General features: G+C 43.0%; 1 protein-coding gene and 1 long non-coding RNA gene across 3 annotated transcripts in view; one reads left to right on the forward strand and one right to left on the reverse strand.

Moving 5' to 3' along the window:
- Window positions 1-25,000, reverse strand: part of fto (FTO alpha-ketoglutarate dependent dioxygenase) — a gene marked incomplete at its 3' end in the record, with an annotated part of 134,636 nt that overhangs the window by 28,536 nt on the left and 81,100 nt on the right.
- Window positions 6,569-17,785, forward strand: LOC116688543 (uncharacterized). Its single transcript, XR_004331797.1, has 3 exons — window positions 6,569-6,765; window positions 11,542-11,544; window positions 17,736-17,785. It is a non-coding gene; the product is annotated as an uncharacterized LOC116688543 (long non-coding RNA).

Consider the following 25,000-nt stretch of genomic DNA (forward strand, 5'->3'; position numbering starts at 1 on the left):
TATATATATATATATATATATACATATATATATATACACATATATTAAATGCTGCTATACATGCTGCATGAAGCAAAATTCATTCAGGATTTAAGATCATGGAGGCCATCTGACAATAACACACAGATGGAGTGTCAGCATTGTAGCCTCCTTTATATCGTAATGCAGCCTTCACAAACATGAGTTTGAGTATGACAACACTTTAACACTAGAGACCACACTGTGCCCCTATCTGCCTACCAGCTCCCCAATGTGATGAATACTTTGGCCCGGTAACATCAGCAGATTAACCCAATAAGTGTGTTTTTAGCAGTGTGATAGCCAGAAGATAAAGAAGAGCGTCCATGTGTCAGTAGTAGGAGTTGGCAGAGGATGGCAGAGGTGTTGGTTTAGGGTGGGAGGAACAATATAGAGGACTGAGAAGGACTGGGTGATTTATGTCAGTGTGATTGTCAATCATGGGCGGCGGGGAGAAGGTGAAAGTCAAAGACGGCAAACCAGAGGGGCGGCCTGTGTACTGCTCGCGCTCTTTCATTTCACCTCGCCCGCTCCCTCTCTCTCCATCTTGTGGCCATATGAATTAGTGTGGTGAGAGGATAGAATGAAGAAGGTGGGAGGGGAGGATAGGGAGTGACGGGAAACAGACGGGTATAATATTCTCATCACTCTTCACTCTGCAGTCGTTGGTGAGGAGCGTGGCCCAGGGCACTCGGTGGCCCAGCCAGCCGCCTCGCAGACCCTGCAAATATTCCTAAACCTCAATTTTTCATATTTCCCTGTATGCATAAGGAGATGAAAAATCATCAGATCATTTGTATTGTCTGACTGAGGTTATACACAAATATTAGTTTATCTACCGCACCTAAGATTGCCTCCCTAAGCAAGACGGATTGGTCTTTTTGAGAGGGCAATATTCCCCGGGAACATATTTAGTCCATCTTTTATGTGCTGCAATTCACAGAGCAGCAGGTATGAGTTCCATCTCCAGACAGGCTCGATAAAGCTAAACACCCAGTAGAGTCGACGCTTATTATACACAATACGCTTTAATTGCTCGACAATTTGCAGCCGGGTAAAATTTATAGTTTTCACAAACTGATCATGCAAAGAGGCTTGACACCTCATATTCCTATTCATTTTCTTCACATTTACTGAACACCGACCTAAAATGATTATTAAAGCAAAACAAGCAAAGGAATCAATTTGACTTGAGAGAGGTGGGGGGGAGAGGAGAAAAACTCTTCAAATCACGATCTCAATTGATTTCCATTACCTCTTCTGTGAACTACCAAGTGTCTGGTCCTCTGCTCCAAGAGAGTGAGAAAGGGAGAAAGTAAGAAAAATGAGAGGAGAAGGGGGTGTAAAGAAGAGTTCTGGGTCAGAAATCACTGGGTGATTATTTACCACTCAGCCATGTGTAAAACTCATTAGACAATGCGTAAGGCCTTTAATCAAATCAATGGCACAAGCCACTCCAAACTGATAGCTCCCATCAAAACTTCCATAAAGCATTGCAAATTTCTCATTGACTACAAATAAGTGAAGACAGGGAAATTATCCCCAAAATGGGCCTAATTGTTCTCTGTCTTCGAATCAATACTGTAGTGAGAAATAAATAAACAGATAAATAACAAAAGTTAAGTGCGAGAACAATGTGAAAAGAGGTCTACGGGGCGATAGAGAAAGATTAAGAGAGAGAGAATAAGTCTACTTTAATATAAAAAGGTTTTCTGATCAGTACAATTTTGAACATTGCAGGTAAAATTGATAGTACTGCTCTGTAAAATCAATTATGGAAAAAAAACTTCAGTTAACAATGTGTAGTACAGTCAAACATTGTCATCGTCATTTCTGTAGCAGAAAAAATTAAACGGGGTAAAAATACAATACTGTGTACAGTGAAACTGTACGATGAAGACGGGCAACGGGTAACACTCTTCTCACCTTCTCTTTTCTCTGCTCTTCTCCAGCGAGCTTTGAGGTGGTGACAGACTAGGAAGTGGTTGGGCAGGGGTGTTGTGGGTAATTAGGCGGCTGGAGGTACAGATGTTGAGCTGTGGAGGACCCTTACCGGGACACTGAGAAGCACTGGAGCATAAATAACCCTGCATCTGCCTCCCTCTGCCAGCTCTAAGTACCTTTCTTTGTTAGGGTATGGGTCTTCATTTTTTACTGTTGACAGGCAATGTTATTTCAGTTATTTCGTGGCATCTGGTTAGGCTGGGTGTGAGAGAAAGGGAGAAAAAAAACAACAACACACACACACACACACACATACACACACACACAGGACGCACTTTAATTAATTGCGGCGAGATTACATGGTCTTCCAACCGTGTAGTTTGTCATCAGAGCCCATTACACACTTCTATTAGATGTTTCTTCACAGTGTCAAGTGTAATTTGAAGGAGAGTCTTGGTAGAGGATCTCTAAGTACAGTGAGAGGCCTAATCGGGGCGCCTAAGGTTCATCTCAACTGAGGCAAAAATAACAAACTGCCACACCTCAATTAGCAGAAAGCAATGAGTAAACAAATAAGTCTTATTGGAGCGGTGCCTATTTCATGGTGTGTCACTCACACATGCTGGTGATACGGGGCTGCGGTTGTCTCCAGGCTTGGTGCTGGTCTGTCTCTGTTGCCCTAGTGTCATTGCTCTTCATTTCAGTGGGAGAAGCTTTATTTTCATTGCTAAGCAATGAAGTGTCTTTGTATGACTGCGGAGCACACCACAATCAATCTTACACCAGCGGAGTTAACAGGACAGAAACCAATGCAGCCGTTACTCGGCACAGAACATTACCAGTGTATGGAATCATTATTCATCAGAGGCTCCATTAGACACCGCTCACTACGTGGCCACACTGGATATGAGACCGACAGACAGCAAGTCAAAGCTGTGTCACACACACAACACTGCCCAAAGTGGAACAACACAGTAGAGGAATCATGCACATGATACTACTGCATTCACCGCAGTGACAACACCAGAAAACTCACAGTTCATGTTTGTTTCTCTTGTTAAATCAAGGGTTTGTACAATTCCTAAGCAAATTTCAGGACTCTATGCTATAACAAACCATTTAACAATGTATATTTTTAAAATGCAAGAAGCCAATTTAAAAGCAAAATTGATGTACTTGCTATTTTCTTTTAATTAGATGGCAACCATATCATGTGGTTCCTGGTTTGCTCTACTAAAATTCCCCAGAATACTGTCGCCGTTTTGCAGTTGCATTCCTGTGTCCCATGCCTTGTACCCACAAAGAAATGTGTACTCTATGACAGACTGTGTGCCTTCCTGTGCTGCCACCACAGTTGGTAAAGTAACTAATGACACAACAGTTAATGGTCAACATTAGGGAAGAAGGAATAATAGACTATAATACATACATCAGCCTCATAACCCCAGCTCTAATTGGCCACACATACTCTGTAAACCGGGAGGAACGCACACGACTTCAGTCGCAGCGTCACATACAAGATTTTACAACATCAGACAGCAGTTAAAAGTGGTGCGGAGACAGAAAGGGAGAGCTGGCTGCTGAGCAGAACCAAGGTGGCAGCACACAACACATGAGAAGTCCCTTATACGCCTGTCTGCTTCTTCTTCCTCCTCCTCGCTGTCACCACTGCAACCATAACCATACACTGCCAGCGGGGCCTGGGACAGCTGCTCACCAGAACAAACCCGACACACACACACACACACACACACACACACACACACACACACACACACACACACACACACACCACCTTAAAACTACAACCAGGCACTGGAACCCATGGTAATTGGGCTTTCTTATTCCAGCAGCCAACAACAAGCAATGGCACATTCCTGTCTTGCCACAATGACAGTTAAAAAATGGCATAATAAAAGACAGCACAAACAAACATCCCAAAGGACCCCGGCTGCATCATTCAGATGATTGCAAACCGGGTGATAAACACCATCTCGGGAACAGACGACCAGAACAAGGTCAGGCAAACAGGAAGCACTCCCGCATACAGGAAGCAACACGCGCCCTCTCATCGCGATTGTCTACCTTAATAACGTGTGGGGGAAATAAATAAATAAAAGTTAATGAGAACAGCAAAGACATAGGTATAGCTGTTTACAAGTGTCTGCCTTCAATTTGAGAGGGAACTGAAATGGAAATTGAGGACAAACAATCAATGCCTCATTATAACCTCACATCATGTACACAGGCTTGTTTTTATACCCCTGTCAGTTTATTGTGAGAGACTAATTTTGGCTTGTGTTTGTTATTCTACCGCTATTACAGGCTGATGTGTCCTCATTCTTAATTTCTGTCCCAGTTACTTTCTTTTTTTTTCTTCTTTGTTTATATTCTGCTCAAATGTTTCCCGTCATACTTTGAATCTACTTTGCAGCTTCAGCAGGATCAATGCGAGTCCCCTAACAGTGAAAAAGTTAAGTGGATGACATACCTCTCTCATGCTTTATCTCCAACATTATCGCTGTATTCTCGTTTTCTTTCCAAGGCAGGGGGGAGTGTTGATGTCTGCTAACTCAACTCCTACTCTCAGTCAAACCTGCAATTACTGCCGTGTCTATCTCTACCTTAAACATTGCTTAACAAGAAAAATATGCCAATATGCCGCAAACGCTTTCATTTGGGCTCTGAAATTAAACAAACTGCTAGGAGCCATGTTGTAAATTACCCTGAAGAATGTGCAACTGGGCGCAGACACAAAGAGCACATCACGTAGACTCCCTTAATGGTAGAGCACTTATAATTTGTAACGTTTTAAAGATATTTATTATTTCTCAACCTGTTCTTTTGTCCAAGTGGCCCTCTCTGGCCTCAGGCTTGAGCTCTTATCTGATTAGTGTGTCATGTCAGATATTTGTCACAATGCCATAACATACACTTTGGCGTTCCAAAGGAGCAGACGCACTTCCTTGGCATGTGAAGACATGGCCACATATAGCCGCTAACATGCAGAGGAGCTCAACGGTTTAGCGTCTGTCTGTCTCTCAGTGGCTCAGTAGAATGACTGAATCGTTAATAGTGTTCTACATACTGTATTTGAATGTACGTCTTTTGTTGTGCTTTTTCTATATTTTATTTATCAACTTTTCTTTTTTAGCTAATAGGTTTTTAAGATATTAGCCAATGTTTACAAACCAAAACATTATATGTCACTGCAACCATCCTTTCACAGTTTGTACAAATACATTTTAAAAATGTATGAATGTAAAATGTATTATTTATTTTTATATTAATTTCATTGATCAGTTTTCTTGTGCTGAATAAAAGGAAGAGTGGATGGAATGGAACTTTGACTGAAAAGAAAAGAGAGTCTCATTATGCACAGACAACTGAAACAAATTTTCAATATGTAAAAAAACACTTGGCAGCATTTTTGCACCATGCCATTCCTCCAATTTCTATTCCCTACACCTTTGATGTTCATAGTGCGCTGCACATAACTGAAGAGCAGGTGTGCTCAGACTTTTGGACGGACATTGCAATTAGATGAAGCCTCCGCTAAGTTGGCCAGTAACTTAAAAACGCTATTTGCCACAATTCATTTCAACCCACATTTGGTGAGTTGGTGGGTGTTCACTTTAAGTCCAGTGCACTCATGACCACTAGCACCGGAGGGCAGGACTGGGCCCGAAAACACACCTTAATACCTGGCTCAGTGTCCCGCCCCAGGCTGCTGTCAGAGCAAGACTGATCAGAAACACCTGATGGCTCTATCTCTAACAAGCATCTCTGAATCCTCATCAGAGCACTTACTGAATTGTGATTAATTCCCTCCAACACTGCTGACAGACAAGGTGCTTCATCTATCGCTGTTCACTTGCATGGCTTGGCCCCGAGCTAAAACAGACAGGCAGAATGGAGCGATACAGACAGAGAGAAAAAGGTGTAATGTAGTTTAGCTGCTGGTAAAACAAACAATATTGAGAGCAGCGCACTGTAAAGGAGGAAGAACAAAGAGAGTGAGTGATCTATTGGCAAACCTTTTATTTAACAAAGGGAGTACTGTGAGACCAGTAGAGGAGAGCGAAAGATGTAGCGCAAGAGAGAAAGAACGATGGAGCGGCAAAGAAGAGTTCCAAGAACAGAGCAGGAGGCAGAATAAAGAAAATGGCAGGCTAAAAACAAAGGGATTAGTGGAGAGACATGACGAGACGGGGAGATGTTCGTTATGTGTTAAGAGAGGGAGACAAAGACGATCCGCTTCTGACACCTTTACACTTTAATTGCCAAAATAAGAAATTAGTGAAGGGTCTTTGTGTTTTCTCTTGAGAAAGAGGGCCTAGACAAAAAGCAGTCACAGGCAAAAACACACGTATCATGGGGAAAACACGTGATGGGATGTCAAAGTGGAAGCCTCTATATGAAGCCTTAAGTACCATACGCACAGTCTACGTTTGGGAATTTTCAGAGAGCAACCGCCCCCTCGTCAAACCTCCGCAGACTGTCAGAAGCCATAAATGCAAATCCATTATTATCCATGACATTTACTATCATCTGTTTTGAAAAACTACAAAATAAAACAGAGGAAGACCTTCCACTCTAAGGGCCTTTTTTTAACGATCTAAGCGCACGGAGTGAAGCGCCTGGCGCAGGTGCGTTTAGGGCGTGTCCAAATCCACTTTTGCTAGTTTGATGGCGGAAAAAAGGTTCTGAGCGCCGGGCGGAGGGTTCAAAGTGGCTGTACTTAGTGTCTTCATTAATTCATACGTGTGTTTTGGACGTAACATGCAATAAGCCAATCAGAGTGTCATCTCCTATTCCCTATATCCCTGTAAATAGGGCCCAAAGTGTGATATCAGCCCACTCCATCAAATCTGCATGGTTTTCAAATAGCACTTCCAGAAACGTGAAATATTAGGATCAACCTAACGGGTCAGTGCTTCCTAATTTTTTTAAGGGAGTGACATGCATGTTGTGCTCAATTTAAAGGAGGGGTGTTGGGAGCATCTGCAGCTGTGGGGGTTGGTCTCCAAGGCTGAAATAGAGTAAAGCCGAATCAATGGTAGCTTTACCCCTGTCATCAATGATATCATAAGAAAGTGCTAATTAACTTACTGCAACCCCTGGAACAGCTCTGACCAGAGGGCTAATGTAGCCTAATTGCGTGTGGGGCCCTGTGCTTACTTCCCCAGGACTTTCTCCCTTCCCAGTCAGAGTTAATCGATTGTAAACTGCAGCTGGGGTCACGGCAGCCCACAACTTCCACTAGTGACCCTTCCACATCCCCGGGCAGGACCTTAATGGAGCCATGCTTCCCAGAAATCAATACTTAAACTGGGCATGGATCACTATATGAGCCCCCTCCTGATGGGATCTGACATAGGGCTGAGCTTTGAATGTCTAAATACAAGAAGCAGTTACTACAATTTATTGATGATTTATGATTTGATTTGCTCTTTTTTGCAATCCAGGAGCATCCTCCAACTTGTGTCTTGATACGGTGCATGCAGAGAAACATCTGTCAGCTATGTCAGCTACAGGCTGATTTAGTCTATCGTGTGGGGAATAACCTAAATGACAACAGCAGCAATAACCAATAAGGAAACCACATTAATTCCTCCTCACCTTGGGAGGACCTGTTTGAGTGGCTGTGTCCCGTTAAGATTAATTCCCGCCTAATACTAATTGGTCCTTCGGCTGGGAGGGCCCTGGGGGAACAGTTCCCTTTGGTCCACTCTCGCAGGGGCTCGCCACCATTGGAGGGGTGCTGATGAGCTGGCGTTTTTATCAGCCACAGCATTCCGCCAGAGCTCCCCCAGGGCTCTGCACAAGCTATAATTAAGTCTCACACAATCCATAATTGCTGTGTTTACAATTACTGTAGAGGAGGAACACAGAGGCAAAGCAAGAAAAAGATTTGGAGAGTGTGCACAAGGAAATGGAATGAAAGAGGAAAAAAGAAGGGACGGGACTGAGAAAAGAACTAGCCTTGCCCTACATTAAAAGGTGCAAAATTCATATTAAAATCTCTTTTCTTTTTCAGCTGCCCCATCTCCCTTCACTTTGCCTTAATAAGCTCTCAGGGCTGTTTGGCAGGGGTAAAGCCCATCACTTATTTATTTTTCCAAGATAGCCCTATTAATTTTCCCCAGGCCTGGAGTGCTCCGGCAGACAGAGATGTGGACTGGATCTGCAGTCCCTCGGGTGCTCCTCGAGGAAGAGCCGTAAATGACCCAAATAAAGGGTACTTTTGAAGGCTGCAGAGAGGCGCCGGCACCATTAAAACTAAATGAAGTGTTTATTAGCCATGCCGACAGCACTCTAAACACTGCCAGATCAAGGGCAGTTACAGTTAATGTGTCTCTCCAAAGCATTCGCTATTTGTTTAGCCTCACCAATGGGCTTGAAAGAACCAAAGGACAGACTTTTTCATGCTATTTTCATGCATTTCTCTCGCCAAGTCTCTCCCTTTCACACACCTGATCTTCCCTCGTCTTCTTTTTTTATCTCTCACTTATGTCCCATCACCCACCACAAAGCTCGCTTTCCTGTCTTTCCAGCGGGAGAAAGCCTATGTGGTTTCCTCTTGGATCTGGAAGCCACACAGCGAGGTTAATGTTAGGGAGGTGTGACAGCAGCAAAGCACACCCATAGAAGGTAGAATAAAAACAGTAAGACGTTGTGTGTGTCTCTGTGGAAAAGGGGGCCCGTAACACTCTGTGTACTGTCTGTGGCTGGGCAGGAGACTCTCTGATGGGGGTCCAAATGCTGCTTTCAAGGCTCTGATTGCTCGGCATTCTGAAATTCCCCGTAAAAGTTTCCCTTCCCTCTAATTACATTCTTCGTTTCATTTCGGCTTTAAGACAAACTGCCAGGGAAGCTTTTGGAGAAGTCAAAAAAGAGAAGCTGGGCTCAATTTCACTTTATTTTTTTTTATTTTTTTTTATAAGGTTTGAGTTTGTAATGAAAAAAATGTGCTGAAATTGGATAAAATGGGGAATAAACTGTCCATTTATCTTCTTTATATTTTCCCTCTAATAGGCAGAGTTATAACGCACATGACATAAAACAGACATTTACATTTACAGAAACACATTTCATAGCAAATACTGTACCTGAAATGCCTCTGTGGCAGTTCTGATGATGCCTAAAAATCTGCGGGTGAGTGTTATTTTCTCATTAACTCATATTTAACATTTTAATGTGATATTATTTCCAAGATCTCGTATATTTTCCTCCTCAACACTACCACGTGTGAGCGAGAATAATGACACTCATTTAGAGCTGAATTAAAAGTTCAAACAATGAAAGCTGTGAACTTTCATATGCCACCTCAAAACACATTTTTTTTTCTTTCACACAGATCTCTAATTATTTTTTATAACCTCAAGCAGTGTACAGTAATATCATGGCTTCCTGTTTGAACTTGCCTGTCTATGGCTAACACCATTCAAAGCAACCTCCACCCTTTGTGCCCCCGCCTCTCCTTAACACTTCACTTCTGAGAAATGAGCCGAGTTGAAGACTCAACAGCAGTTGCAAATGAAGTTTGTCTGTAAATTGCAGTAGTTTTGTATGAAGATTGATGTTGGACACAGTATACTTCTGAAGTCAGAGGCTGAAATTACAATCCAGAGTGATTATCCCTGCCCATTAATAGCAGCAGATAGCATGTCACAATCAGGGATGTGCATAATTAATCAGTGGTTACTCTTTGCACCCCCTCCTCTCTCTCCTCTTACCCCTTTTCCTCTGGGCTATTTCCAATGTAAAACAGGGTTACGGACAATTCCCAGCAGTGTAACTAAATGCACCGCCCAAAGCTTACAAGATGATGTGAGTCCTGCTATTGACAAAACACCCCTGACTAGTAATGAACACAGTGAGTCATCTTACTAATTCCATATTCCTTCATTTATCATCCCTACACATTATCACACACCTTTGTATAAGTATATTAGAAAAAACACACTCGCTTCCACTTGAGCACAGTTTCCAAGAAGACATTATTAATGTTCTCTCCCTTTGTTGATGTTTGTGTGCCCTTTTTAATGAGAAGAGCCTGATTTTGTAATCCAGTATTATTTTTCTCATTTTCTTTTTGATATAAAATAAAGCCCTTCAGGCAAGGCAAAACACGAGGAAGAAATTCACACAAATTCAGCTCCCTTTAATGTTTTTTATATCTTCACCTGTCCTGGTCTAACACACGGTTTGTAGATCACTATCAAAGCTTTCCTCTTTCTTTATTTGACCTTCCTCCCCAAAAGAAAACCTCAGGCTGATTCCTTTTACAAACAAAACAACACTGTCAAACCTAAAGCCTGCTGACTTTCAAACTTTCCCTCAGCATACACAAGACTTCCTGCTCACCAGTCCTCTGGAGAACCAGGCCTTCCATCAATGCCAAGCCCAAACTGTGGAGCTTCAGCTCAGTCACTGTGATTTATATAAGTTATTACAGCCCATTACAGAACAAAAACAGGACAAAAACCCACTTCACAACAGAAGCCGGGCCAAACAATGGGGACCACAGTGGTGAGTGCTTGCGTACGGGCGGTTGAAGTCCAGCACATGCCTGAGCCGCCACTCACCACACATTGTCTTTAATCTAATTCTACACATGGTTTCGTTTCAATCCGAATCAAAAGCTCCCATGTTAACAAACCATAACAGATCTCCCTTAATCCGCCTGGCAACAAAAGATGGATGCAAGAGACATTCCGCCTCTCCATCCCCTGAAATCACACCTCATTTGCATACAAAACACTTGCTGGAGGTAAGGGCATATATTAAAGCCATTATTTTGCGTTGTTCTCATTGAAGAAGAAAAAAGTTTGCATAATTGTGTTTAGCATTATATGGGATGGAGGCTTAGCTATCCAAGAGCAACATAGCAAATCATTCCTGTTGCTGCTGGCCATCCATGCACCTGCGTTCTCTTGATAATGCATGAGCAGACAAATAGGGACATGTCTCTCTTGCAATAACCAAATTGGAGACACCATTGCTTCAAAGGCTTGCATGCCACAATGTTTCTATGCATGACCTTCTTTAAGAGTGTGTCTTCCATAAAATTAACAGCTGCACAGGAAGCCTCATGAAAAACTGTACTTCACGTGACATACGTTCTCTAAAAGTGGAGCATAAAATAATGACTGACGAAGAAAACGGCATGACTTACTGCTGTATACATTTCAGCTGATACTGAAATTACTCAATAAATATGGGAATAACCATCAATTATGAGTCACCGTAGTCATTTGTCACTGTCGAGTGTCCACTGTTGATTGTGCATACATGTATGACATCATGTTAATGTTGCCAAAATGCCAAAAGTTCAATCAAACATCAACAAGAAAAAAGACATGTGTCCACTTCTTCCTCATGCCAAACGTGGGTGTCGATCCTATGATTGACAGACTAATGAAGGTACTGTATGTGCCCAACTGATGCCTCTTAAAAGAACCACGTGGACAGGACACAATGGATTCAAACACTTAACTCAAGTTTTACAATCACTGTGTGACAGCAGGCCTCAAGAATGTTTGCTGTTTCCAAACCCACAGCCAAGCGAATTAGTCAGTGCTAATGTGGCTACTTTGCTAGATCAAACGGTGGAGAGGTTAGTCACTGGCAACAGGACTTGGAAGTAAGCATCATGTCGGTGCAGGAGGTCTGATTTGCACAATCTTCATGCTGCAACGCAAACAGTAATGATGAGAACCTGACTTGTACATCTGTTCACGACAGCCACCTCGGGCAAAATATGCAAGGGCTGAATCAAAACATAATTCATTATGTTGAAATGATGCTTTTTATTTTTACAACCCCTCCATCTCTCCTTTCTCACACACACACACATACCACACACATTCACCTTTTTCCCAGGTGAGGTGACGTTTTTGTTGATCTCTATCACTGGGATACGCAGTAACTCACCCTGCCTGACTTGCTGGGCCCTGTTCTCCCCTGGGTGCCTCAAGGGGTTTTACCGCACACCTGTGTGTTGAACAGGACTTGAGCTTTCCTGAGCAGCAGTTTTCAATGTTGTCCCTGCCTCCTGGTGGCTCGGAAGAGCAGCACTACGCATGGAATAACATAAGCCTCTTCAAACAAACATGAAGGCCTTGGTGGATGCTTTTATCATGTTGCACATTAGCCCTGCCCCTTTCATACATGGGAGTGCATTCCCTCAAAGATGTGCTCATATCATACGTGTGCAGCCCTGTGATCTGCATAGAAGTGTGAGCACACACACAAAAACACATACACATTAGCATCTTGTCATGGGTGGGTGAGCGGCAGCTGGGTGTAAATTGCACACGGGTCTAGCGTAATGAGGACTGATGGCTTATGCCTGCTGTATATTCCAGGAGGGTGTCTTCTGACAGCTTTGGGAGCCGATAAAGTAATAACTAATAATGTGCAGATAGCGGCGCCACAGTGTGACAACTATGCTAACGCTGAGAAAGTGTGAGGTTGTATGTGTGAGAGAGAGAGAGAGAGAGAGAGAGAGAGAGAGAGAGAGAGAGAGAGAGAGAGAGAGAGGGTGGATGGATGAGAGAGGAGGGGGCCTGTGCTATGGGGGCTTCCTTTCAAGTTTCAAACACAACCTCCGGTGATGGTTTCAAACCTAATTCACTACCTCCAATAAACAGACAGGGAGAAAGAGAATACATAAACTGCTTAACAATCACACTCACTTTGAAAAAATAGAGAAGAGAACAGAAGGGGAAAAAGGGAAGTTATCCATCCGGCATTGCTTTTTTATAATCCGTCAAAACTATAAACAGAAATTGAAATAAGAACTGCTAAGATAGGTGTGTAAGAGAAGCACCAGGGACAGAGGAGAGTGCTCGCTCTCCCTCTCTCTTCCTGCAGAAGCGAGTGATCCTCCTCAGGTTCTTACCACATGGAGACTCTTCCATAAATCATAGTCCCCACTGCAAGAAGACTGAAGAGTGTCTGGCAATAACAGAAGACTCTGTGCATACTGCCCCCTGTCTCTTTGTCTTCCCCATCCTCTCTTCCACTACAGCTTTCCAGGAGTCAAAGCCAGTGTGTTACTGACAGGGCCTTGTGACTCAGTAGTGCAGAACAGACAACCTCCACAGAGCAAATACCGTAGAGTTGTGTGAACACTGGAGGAAGAGCCACGGGGTAAGCAGGAGTTGTGATCAGCTGCCATACTGTAGCAACCACATCATTCCACAAAACGCACTTGCGATCACATTTTTTTAAGTCAATTGTACATGTGTTTCTCATGATATGCAACCATTCACAGGGAAAAGGATTAGCCTAAAGATGTGTTAAGACTGAAGGCGAGGCAAAAGTTTTTTTGTTGCATGCAAACTAGATGAAAAGATTTGAACAAATATAAACATGCGTGGCTTTGCTCTAGGTGGTGTTAATCAATTTAAAGACACGTCTGTTCAGGTTAAGAATGTTTCAATGAGGGCCAATCCCAAAATTATCCCAAAACTGTATAACTCCACTTCATGACATAGTACACCGTGGAGAGGGAAATGGAGAGTCTGGAGAACACGGTCAGGGGTTTTTGCAAGCTTGATACTGTACTGCTCATATCTGAGCCCACGGACTCCAATAGTCTAGTCATTTGTATCATTGTTCATTTTAAAAAGTTTGTAATGTGGGCAAGCTGAAGACAGAACAAATGAAACACTTATCTAAATTGGCCTCAGCCCTAATGACATTATGGGAAACAACTTTTATAGTAAGAAGACACTCCCGCTATTCCTTTTAATCTTTTACAGTACAATCTCTAGTCTCTAAAACACCTGAAACACTATTAGTATATCCCTGCTGTGGGGCATTCATGGTGCAATCAGCAGTGAACAGTAAATATGCTCTACATACACATATTCCACTTAAGTTCACATGGCATGTCAGCCTGCCACAGCTCTGACTCACAGTCATTGTCTGCAGCTGAAGAGGAAAATCTCTCCACCAACATGAGATGAAACTAAGTATTCTAGCACCGTGCATGCAATCCACGCGAGCTGTCGGGCCAGATTTTGGCCCTGGTGTTAATCTATTTATTCACAGATCTGTGCGGAACAGTGCAGCTGCACAATCAACTTTGATCAAGTTAGGTTGTAAAAGAGAGGAGACACGACAGGAGGTGGAGGGAACGACAGAGGGGAAGAAAAAGAAAAGGGGAAAAAGAGAGAACGAAAGAGTGTGGTTATGTTTCAAGAGGTAAACCACAGGTTGGGTCTGGTGTAGCAGGACTGATCCGTCTTTTCCCTCAGTGTGATTGGGTCTCTCATTAGGAGCCAGGCCCTGAAACCGGAGCCCAGCCTAATGCCTTGCCATGTTTAGAGAAGCACAGAAACCATTTGACTATAATAGCAACCTTTTTAAAAACAAACCTCCGAAATGAAAGGCGGCCAGACTTGCAAAAACCGACAGCCGATTATTTTGAAACGGAGGCAGGGGAGACATGACCATGAAAAATCGTAAACTGCAATTGAAAATAAAGCCAGGCGCGCTCCGTGCACCACCCACTCCCCTGCAATTTTTCCCATTTCCCTCTCCGCCTCTCTTCTTTCCACGGCTGTTCATCTGTGCGTCTTCTGTGTGTTTCGCTCACCTTCACCCTCACCATGAGATGTGTCAAAGGGTTAACTCACACACAACACCAGGTCTTCATTCCACACTGATGCTGTCACACGATAAGCTGCTCTCTCTGTCACTTATCAGTAATTTACTGCTACTTCTTTTCCCCCTTCTGTCTTTCTCTCTTTCACGCGAAATGAGCTTGTTTCGCCTGAAGCCATTCGACTGCCGTGGAGGACAAGCACGTATCCTAACTTTCTGACTCTGACACAAGGTTTACTGACACCAACAAGCGTTAACTAGGAATTTTCCATATGAACACAGTAAAGATGACTAGTCAAAAGCACTGACGTCTTCGTGCCTTGACTTGCACCAATCACCCTAATGAGCATTAAGCCATGTAGCTGTGTTTGATGCTTATGGTGGACAGGCCTGTTCCCATGACTAAGGTGATAGCAAAGTCAAGGGGTAACTAGGTTTGGGGTCAGGGGTGCTGGGTGCGGATGCATCCTAAGTTCAAAGCTCCATGCTCCGGGGGACAGGCCATCAAAGAGAAAAGGCCACCCTGTTTAGAGCAGCAGTCTGGGCCTTAGGGGCCCCAGCAGTGACAGCTCCCATGTCACAGCCAGCACTGTGGAACACAGGTAATGTACCCTGGGGGCCTGCTGAGAGATAAAAAAATACACCGGGACACCTGCTTCTGAAGCTGTAATTTGTCTTCTCTCATGTTTAAGGTGTTTTATGAGAGCAAAAGGACAAGGTGAAACAGCGAACAAAATAACCAAGCCCACATACTCCTCTGGAAATCCTCCCTCTCTGTCTTTGCAAGCTGCTCACACTAGTGCATTCTCAAGTGAGCATCTGCACAAATAGACAGATGTGTAGCATGCTTTCATCAAACTGAGTGAGGACAACAATATGAATAACTCTACTCAACAGTACTTTGGGAGGGTAAAATTAGTTATTGCACTGTCTAGTTGAGTGACTTACAGATCCATCATAAGTATGAGTAAAAAAGTTTACTGAAAGTACTTTTGTTGTTGTCTAAGTAAGTGGGTGTGCACATGTCTACATGTGCATGTATGAGTATATGTGTGTATGTGTGTGTTTGTGTGTTTGGCTTGGGGTGGCTGGTGATCCCTGCCTCTTCCTGTATATCTTATGCGGAGGTATTAGAGAGGGTCCCTCCCAGAGGCAGTGACTACACAGGCTCTTCTGAGAAGACGCTCATCAACGCCCCTGCTTTCAAAGGCAGCTTTAGCCAGCGCCATTTAAAGAAATCAGCCCAGTCAGGGTCTGCCCATCCAGCCCAAATCCCTTCATGGCTATCAGAAGAACTGTGAGCTGGGCCTGCTAGGGGCAAGGCAGGGACGGGGGGTGGGATTTGCTCATAAGGGATTGTGAAAAGGCCGTGACACACGCTTATTCATGCCCCAATAACCCCCAACAAAATATATATACTGTTCATGAACTAAATAATTAAAAAAGATAGGAGTTAAGGGATACCCTGCTGCAGAAGTAATAAAGCCCATCAAGAGTATTGCACATATTTCCTTAAACGAGCACTCATGCACACTTGCATGAAGTCATCTGCTATCGGTCATGGTGGATGACTTAACTTTCTACATTATTCAGATGCCATAGGACATTACTTTGGTGTTGGGGAGGGGTGGCATGGCACAGGATAAATGCCAAAGTGACTACTGAGATGCCAGCAAAATCTATGTCTGTATCAAAGTTGGCAAATCTTGCAGTTTTTAAGCTGGTGGACAACTTCTCTAAGACTTCCCAAGGTGGGTTACCGACTTTCCTACCTAAGCCACTGATTAACCAATCCTCATAACTTGGTTGGCATAACTGGCTCATAATTTCCATTCCAATGCTACATACTGACTCCATGGTTGACAATTCACAATTGTTGCAGTTGAGTCTGTCTAACATGGGATATTTGGGACATTGTTCAAACTGACCGCTAAGCAATACCGCATATGTTTTGCTCACTAATGCAGAATTATTTTTAGGTACACAACTTTAACTTCAACATGCTACATGCTAGTATGCAGGCAACATGCATTCTACTTTTTTTCAAGACTCTCCTCTCTTTAATGTACGGCATCAACGGGGCATCAATCATATTTAAGATGGATGAACTGAAAAAACAATGAAAGAAAACAGAAAAGTTAAAAAATAGATACACTTAGAAAAATACCCATTATTGCTTTTGTTTCAAGCTACTGTCTTAGATTATAAATGTAAGTAAAGGTCCCAGCTGTGATCTTTTAACTGTATTTCATATACAATATTTGATGTGTGTAAAAAGAAAATTGCAATGCTCTGGACTTTGTTGTAGACTGAATTTGGTTATGTGTGTGTGTGTGTGTGTGTGTGTGTGTGTGTGTGTGTGTGTGTGTGTAGGAGGTTCACATGGAATAACACTGGGCAGAATTTACCCATAAGAAACAACAAAAGATGTCTCAGAAGTATGTCAGAGTGCCCTCATATCTCTGCGGTGAGGGAAGAGAGGGTACAGAGTGCTGGGAAGGGTCAGACAATTTTAGAGTGTCTTGTTTTCTATCTGCATCTAAATCCTGTGGCTGTCTTTTTTGCAGCTGCAGCGAAATACATAACAAAATATCTTCTTGAAAAACACAGAGGCAATCAAAACAGGCATCATGAGCTAGATGCAGTAAATGTGAGACAGTTCTTTGAAGTTTGAGGTTTTTCTCCTACCAAACGAGCTCATTTACTTTTCAAGGTTTATGACAATTTCCCATAAAAGAGTGGAAAAATAGTTGCACAAAACAACTGTTTGGGTTTTGGACAAATCCATTTAAAATATGTATGAAACACAAACCGATGAGAATTGACTTAAACAGATACAGCACAGCTATAGCTTCAGTAATGTAAAAACGCAAGCTGAAGGGTTTGACAGAGATGCGTTTATATTAAGCCACCCACACCCAATATTTCGGCTACTAGGACATTTATAAATGTTTTCAATTGTTAAACCTTAAGGGCCATATTTTAACGATCTAAGCGCACGGCGTGAAGCGCCTGGCACAGGTGCGTTTAGGGTGTGTCCACATCCCATTTGCTATTTTGACAGCAGAAAAAAAAGTCAAAAAGGTTTTACTTAGTGTCTTCATTAATTCATAGGTGTGTTTTGGGCGTAACTAACAATAAACCAATCAGAGTGTCCCATTCCCTTTAAAAGCCAGGCGCAATTGTACCTTGGAGCATTGCTATTATGATGGCGTATTTGAGCCGTCATATTTTTATTTGTAATCTTTTGCATGTGTGTGTGCTTCTGCGCTTCCCTGTGTGTGTGTAACAAGAATATGTACGCTATGCATAGGCCTAGGCACATTTTACTAATTTGCTGTTAAAATAAAAATGAAACACTGACTTTAGAACAGGTTTTTGTTGGCTCAATCACTTCCTGCTGTCTCAAGATAGCAATACGCCAAGAATTCATCTGAACACACCTCCCTGTAAGGCCAGGACGCCCATGGGCGCAAAGATGGCCGCAGGTGCATTTGCTTTATAAACGAGGTGGGCGCTGGATGGGAAATTAACAACTGCATCGGTCTTAAACTAGCAAAGACACTTGTGTTGGGCTTTGTGCTGTGCTGCGCCGGGTGCAACATAAGGCCCTATGGCCCAAGTTCAGTGTTTGTCGTCAAATAGTATGCTTATTTGTGCAGAAAAGTGCCTGACACAGAAACTGTAATGAATCCATCCGTCCATCTATCCATCCATCCATCCATCTTTGTCCGCTCATCTGCTGTCGGGTTGTGGGGGCAACAGCTCGTGCAGGGGACCCCAAACTTCCGTTTCCAGAGCCACATTAACCAGCTCCAACTGGGAGATCCCGAGGCGTTCCCAGGCCAGGTTGAATATATAATCCCTCCACCTAGTCCTGGATCCTTCCCGAGGCCTCCTCCCAGCTGGACGTGTCTGGAACACCTCTCTAGGGAGGAGCCCAGGGGGCATCCTTACCAGATGCCCAAACCACCTCAACTGGCTCCTTTCGAAGGAGCAGCAGCTCTACTCCGAGCTCCTCAGGGATGACTGAGCTTCTGTTATGTTAGTGAACAGTAAAATTATTTGACAATGTTTTGTTAAATTCAATACACTGTTCGAAAATCATCCACTTTCATGTCCAACTGTCTTTACAAGGATAATTAAAGTTGTTTAGTGGGAAATGTAGGTCCAAAATATAATAATCATTACTATCATTCAGAAAAGATACAATTTAACTTAACAAAGACACTTTGGTATACTTCCACAAAACAGTCATGACCTGAGAGATTGTTGTAATGATGGGGGCTTGGGTGGGCTACACCATGTATGCTCTGCGCAATTAGTTGCAGCTTTCTAGGGTTGATCCACCAGTATGGAATCTGGGCCCAAGCCTCATCCTGCATTTGGCAACCCACGACTCTCAGCATAATTACCCCAGCAACTGTGCTCCTTCTCTGAGCCTTGCTAATCTGTGGAGGCCATGGCCCTGCCGTCAGCTCCACGCAACTGAAAGGGAGGGAAGAGGGTGCAGTACTGTACCACGTACACCCATGCTGCTATGAATCATAATGCATAAACAGAGCAAAAACAGAGGACATCTTGACCTAAAACAGGATGAGGGACAAGGGAAAGGTCACAGACAGGAAGAAGGTTATTGGCCCAAACTTTGAAAACAACTATCTGCAGAGGAGTCTAAGGAGGGCTAGAAATGCACACAGAGTTGAGAGTACTGGTGCTTTCAAGATCAGGACAGTGAGGATATTAGGAAGGTAAAGAGTCTATTGAGTGCCGAGCTATCTTGCCCTGGCACTTAATCAAAGAGATTAAAGCTTGGGAAGCCAGGCCCACAGGTTATCCTCCAGGAAGCATACCAAGTAGTTATCAAAAACACCAAAGTTCAAAGCAGCTCAATTTTCCTATATTAGAAGTGTTTTGGTCAGAGCCCTCGGGCTCGTTTCTAGGTAAAAGAATTGTTTTAGAAATGTTTGTGCTTGCACGCTTGGAAGACAAGAAGAGTGGGCGCGGACTTCTACTTTAGACCTGAGTCCATCAGGCTCAAGGCAGTGTGATCAGTCAGACCCTGCTTCAGCCCCAAGAAAACCTGATCAGACTCTGTCTCACATTCACACAAGCGTCTCCAACGGAAAGGGTGGTGCAGTATATTTGTAACAATTAACCTAGACACTTTAGGAAAGCTGTCAGCATGGTATATTATTAGCAATTCTATTAGCCTATTTACTGATGCGCAATTCCAGTAGCCATTGTATCCAAAACAGGAGTTGGTACCAATAAAGCACACTATTTGTTCCAACTGTACTGCTGCAGCCCAGGGCGGAACAGGATCAGACTGGAAGTAAGACGACTACTGTGTAATATATGATTGTGGCCAAGCTGTTTACACACATGCGCTATGCATAAGGGATAATTGTGAGATTTTCTTTGACATGTATAATTGGGCAAGCATAGGGTCAGTGGTTTGAAGCTTAACGTGAGGAGTTCGAAAGTGAAAGCATGTGACAAATCCCATGACTCCTCAAAAGTTGTAAAGTACTGTGGCCCAGTACGGCTCAACCAAAATCAGGATTGCATTTCCCACAAAATACTAACTAACATTGTCAGGTTTAGTGGTTAGGGTCCCGATTAGGACTGGGGCTTCTCATGCTGAAAACATGTGCCTGTATAGTACTCTTAGGTGTTATGCTAAAAACATGCAAAACGTGTAAAATAAATTGTTGTTCATGAGTTAAAACAATATCCTTCATTACTTTGCATCGTCACATTCTGACAAATTGTCGCAGTGGAATACTAGACAGTTGTTCTTCAGAGCTCCAGATCTTGTTTTGTCAACAATAACACATTAAATACATGTCTCATGAGATTTGGCATGAGTGAGATGGGTCCCAAATGCAACTCAAACTTACAACACAAGGGTGAATCCCTATATACATGAGTCCTGTATATTTTCCTCAGACTATCGCCAAAGCTAAAGTGTGACGGCTTAACTTCATGAAAAAAAATATTTACCAGTTCTAGCCCATACAGGCCTTGTTATGATGAAATCAGTCTGGCCGCATATTTAGCACATTCATTACTGAAGCCTCTAACCTGCCAGGATCCTGGTATGGCTTCAATAGACATACCCCATCTGACTGACGTTAGGACCATTGGAAACAGATGGGCCTTTAATTGTGTTTTTGTCCAAATTGCAAAATAGCTACTTGGGAAAGAAGCTAAAATAACATACAAACAACAGCAACTATGATAACAACTGTGCCTGGAATGAAATGAGTACAGTAAGAGATCAAAAACATAAGGCGTACAAATTCAGCTCTGCTCTTTGAAAGGTGATCCCCCCTAACATTACTTGCCCGGTATTGATTCACTCTGCAATTTCGGATTTCTCTCCCCACGCCAGCTCCACAATCTCTGTCAAGCAGGAGGTCCGGAAAATAGCCCTCATCAGATTTTTCCAAAACATAAAAGATTGATACCTTGCTTCTATTCAGACAAAAGAATAATTGAGCAAGGGTTGAAATTGGTGTTTGGAGAAAGAAGCACTGAAACCAAAAGTAGATAGCCAGGCCCAAGAGTTAGTTTAATAAACCATGATGAGAAAATGTTGCAGAAAGGGCACTTGTGTGATAGAAAATCTGTACTTTGTACAAAGACCACTCTTACATATTAGAGCCTTCAAATAAAATGCCATAGTTATGTGGATTGCAACAGCATCTGGTTTGAGCAGTGAACAGCGATGAGGGGGAAAATAGGTAAATAGAAGCTACTGTAGCAATATGATGAAAACTTTCACAATAATACTTGTTGAATCATTTTCTACCAGCTTCAGACACAAAAACAAAAGATATTCCTTTTATCCAACCACTGCCAGCAGTGCAGTGTGTCTGAATAACCTCCCTTTCCTAAACCCTGCAATTTCCAGCCATGGACGAAAGGGAAAGAACAGATAAACAGCCTTTTTTATATTTCAGTCCAAATCACATCAAGGTATAAACAGTGAGCCCAGAGCACATCTGCTATTCTTTTTCAAAGTAAGTCCTGCTGTTCCATTTCAAATACCTCAGGGTTATGGGTCATAATGCTGCTTTCCAGCTTCTGAACACGTTTATTCAGGCATCCTACTGTAAATAGGGGGAGATTCAACATCAAATATCTCTATTCCCCATGCTGGCCCTTTCGTCTGTTCTGAGTGGATGTGTGCTTTTGGCTAACAAAGTAATGGTTTCTCCTCTTCTCTTACCAGACTCTGAATACCAAGTGGCAAAATAATTGAAGCAAGTGTTGAATACAGTTGTCTTTAGAGTCACAATGCATTACGCAAGACCCTGGACCCCCTAAGACGAGGTATGACATCAATCAAGTTGGCAAAATAACCAAAACCTAAAGATAGCATAAAGCCAATATCTGTCAGGAAATTAAATTAGTGTTCGCTTATGTTATGGCTCACAGCTCCTCAGCCATTAAAGGGGTAATAAATGTGTTATAAAGCTCTTACAAGCCCCTAAGGCCATTAAGGTCTGAGCTGCAGAGCTGTTTACGAGATTGTTTATTACAGGCTAGGCTTATCATCATTTACCACACAGAGGTGGCTAAAACAAACTCTTTAAATAGCAGATTAACTGGTATTAAGCCAAGTTTAACAAGGCTGCTATACCAGGACTATATGAATTGTCACAAATGCATCCAGTGGCAAGGTGAGGCAAAGAGAAGAGAGGAGGAAGAGAGGAGGAGAGGGGGAGAGGAGAGGAGAGGGCAGGCTGACTAGCAGGTGGCTTCATATTGTCTCTATCCAACGCATATGTCCCGTCCACTGCTGAGCTGACAGGCAGGGACACAATGTGTTGACCTGAGGGCCTGTTAGAGACCGGCAAGTGGATAAATATAGAGCAGTGGGAGAGCATAGGTGTCTTAAATGACATATCTAATTATGCTCATCCTCTGCAGTCTATTCCCTTAGTCCAGGAGTGGCTTACGAAAACACAACTGTCGTTGTGCAGGCAAAGCCACAGCTCTAACTGCTCATTCTTTCAAGTAAACATTGATATCAGCACAATTGTGTCTTTTAATGTATCTTTCATGTGCTTCGACCAACACCCCTCCACCCTCTTCTAGCAGTCGCGCACACAATATAAACATAAACAGCCCCATGCCTCATTTGGATTTGCAGTGAACAGGAAAGATTGCAGCTGTATGTCCCATTTGCATATGAGAAAACGGTTTCAAAAGGCTTGTCTATAATGCATAAGAGCCTTTTAGGCTGTCTTTGCTGCAAAACTCTGTTCCTTCAACTGACAATCCATGCATGTGTTTGCATCATTTTGTGAGACATGCCAGTTTTGAATTATTCAGTCACTCATCTCTGCTACAGCACCGCATTTAACAAACACACATGCACATTCACAAATAAATAGATGGTGTGGTCTACAAGGAAACTACAACGGCACCTCAGTCAGTCCCTTTAGAGAGGTGGGAATCCTATTACCTAGCTGTCAGAAGCTGTCGGATGCCTTTCCCTATGCCAGGCCCCCTTTATTAGTGGGGAATACGGTGTCCACCACCAGTCCATTTAGAGGCTGCCTGCCCTGTGTGCTTCAATGGGCCTTGAGCGTCATGAGCAGAAGAAAACACAGTTCAATTTCCCCTCACAAGTGCATAAAACAAGCACCTGCACTGTACCAGCCCCATGCATAATTCACTGTCGGTGATGTGTGTCTTAAATGCTGCTGAAATATACATGGCTGCATATGCAAATTTGGCAGTACTCTCACATGCTGTACTTGCTAAACAGACAACAAGAGAATAGCATGCCACACAGACAGCGCCTTCTGGACACAGACAGAATGTAGTACAGTATGTAACTGTATGCGTGTGTGTTGAGGGAGTGTTAGATGTACATAATAGGTTTTCCATGTGTAGAGAAATGTGCGACAATGCTTGCTGTACCCTCAAATGTCCTCCAAGCCCCCCCAAAGGTATTTAAATCATACATAAGAATTTACACACTGACGTGGAATAACGCAGGAGGAGCATCTGTGAAACTGTAAATAAGTTTCTGAAGGTAACTGGGAGGACATTGTGAAGCTGTAGGATGGCTTTACTGCTAACCAAATTAGGGGTACAATTGAAGACCATGCATTAAACAAATCTCTATTCATTCACTCAAACTTATTCATTTGACTGTATTTTGAGGGCGAAACCGACAGATTTTAAAGGCTGTGAATTAAAAGATTTTTTTTTAAAAATCTATTTTGGAGCAATCGTTTACTGGTCATTAGATGAACTGCAGCTTAAACTCTGTACTGCAGCTTGGATTTTCACTGTACCATATGTGTGTGTGTGTGTGACTGTGTGTATGTATGCTTGTGTGTGCGTGCATGCGTGTGTGTGCATCTGGCATCTTTGTGAAGGGATGTTGATGAGGGAGGCAAAGAAGGCAGACTGGTGGTGTCAGATTTTATAAATGAGGGAGGAAATGTCTTTATCCTAGGTTTGGACACCCCCACCACGTTCCTTACCAATCCCTCCCAATGTGTGTGTTCATGTGTGTGTGCTTGGTTTGGACCAGGCGCTGGCTCAGCCCGATTCCCAGCAGTGTATCTTTAACAGGGCCTTCCCGCCGGGCTGCCAGCCTGTTCCCCCCCCTGACGGGACAACAGCCCAGCTGACGCCCCCACAGCCCTGCCAACACAACCCACACCTTCGACACACAATCTGCTCCCCTGATCCTGATGAAGGGAGGGTGGGGAGTGATGCAAAAAAAGAAGAGAGCAAAGACAATAAGGAAGAAAAGAGAGAGAGAGAGAAACAAAAGGTTTCCTACTATCTCACACAAAGCAGGTAAAGTGCAGGCCAGTGAGTAAGTATGTGAGCGTTCCTTTAGGGGATGAAAACATAAATGATGGGTAAACACTGATAAAAAGGCGTTTTAGCGCATTCTGCTGGGTTTATGTTCACAGGGAGCTCAAGTTTGTCCCAGCACACATTGGGCAAGACCATGCGTATATGCTGGCCAAGCTGGTGCACTATCACAGGGCTAACATGCATATACTGCATACTATATACTACAACTACAACCGCAACGTACTTTCCTTTTATTTTAGGAAACCCACATAAACAAGAGGAGAACATGCAAACTCCACACAGGCAACAGTGCAAACCACTGAGCCACTGTGCTGCCCAGGTTCAAATATGCCAAAATATATTAAACTATGGTTGTGTCTGTGTGTAAACAATATTCCATAGAAACATTTTTGACTAGAGACAGAATGATAGCTCTTCAAAACTATGACAGGGCAACTGTACTAAGGTAGTAAAAAAAAAATCCAAATAACACAGAGCTTATAATAAAAGAACGCAATAACCAAATGTTTTATAATATATACAATAATGCAATATCTGACCAAACAAACAGTGGATTGGG

This window comes from Etheostoma spectabile, chromosome 1 (genome assembly GCF_008692095.1).
Source record: "Etheostoma spectabile isolate EspeVRDwgs_2016 chromosome 1, UIUC_Espe_1.0, whole genome shotgun sequence".
NCBI lineage: Eukaryota > Metazoa > Chordata > Actinopteri > Perciformes > Percidae > Etheostoma > Etheostoma spectabile.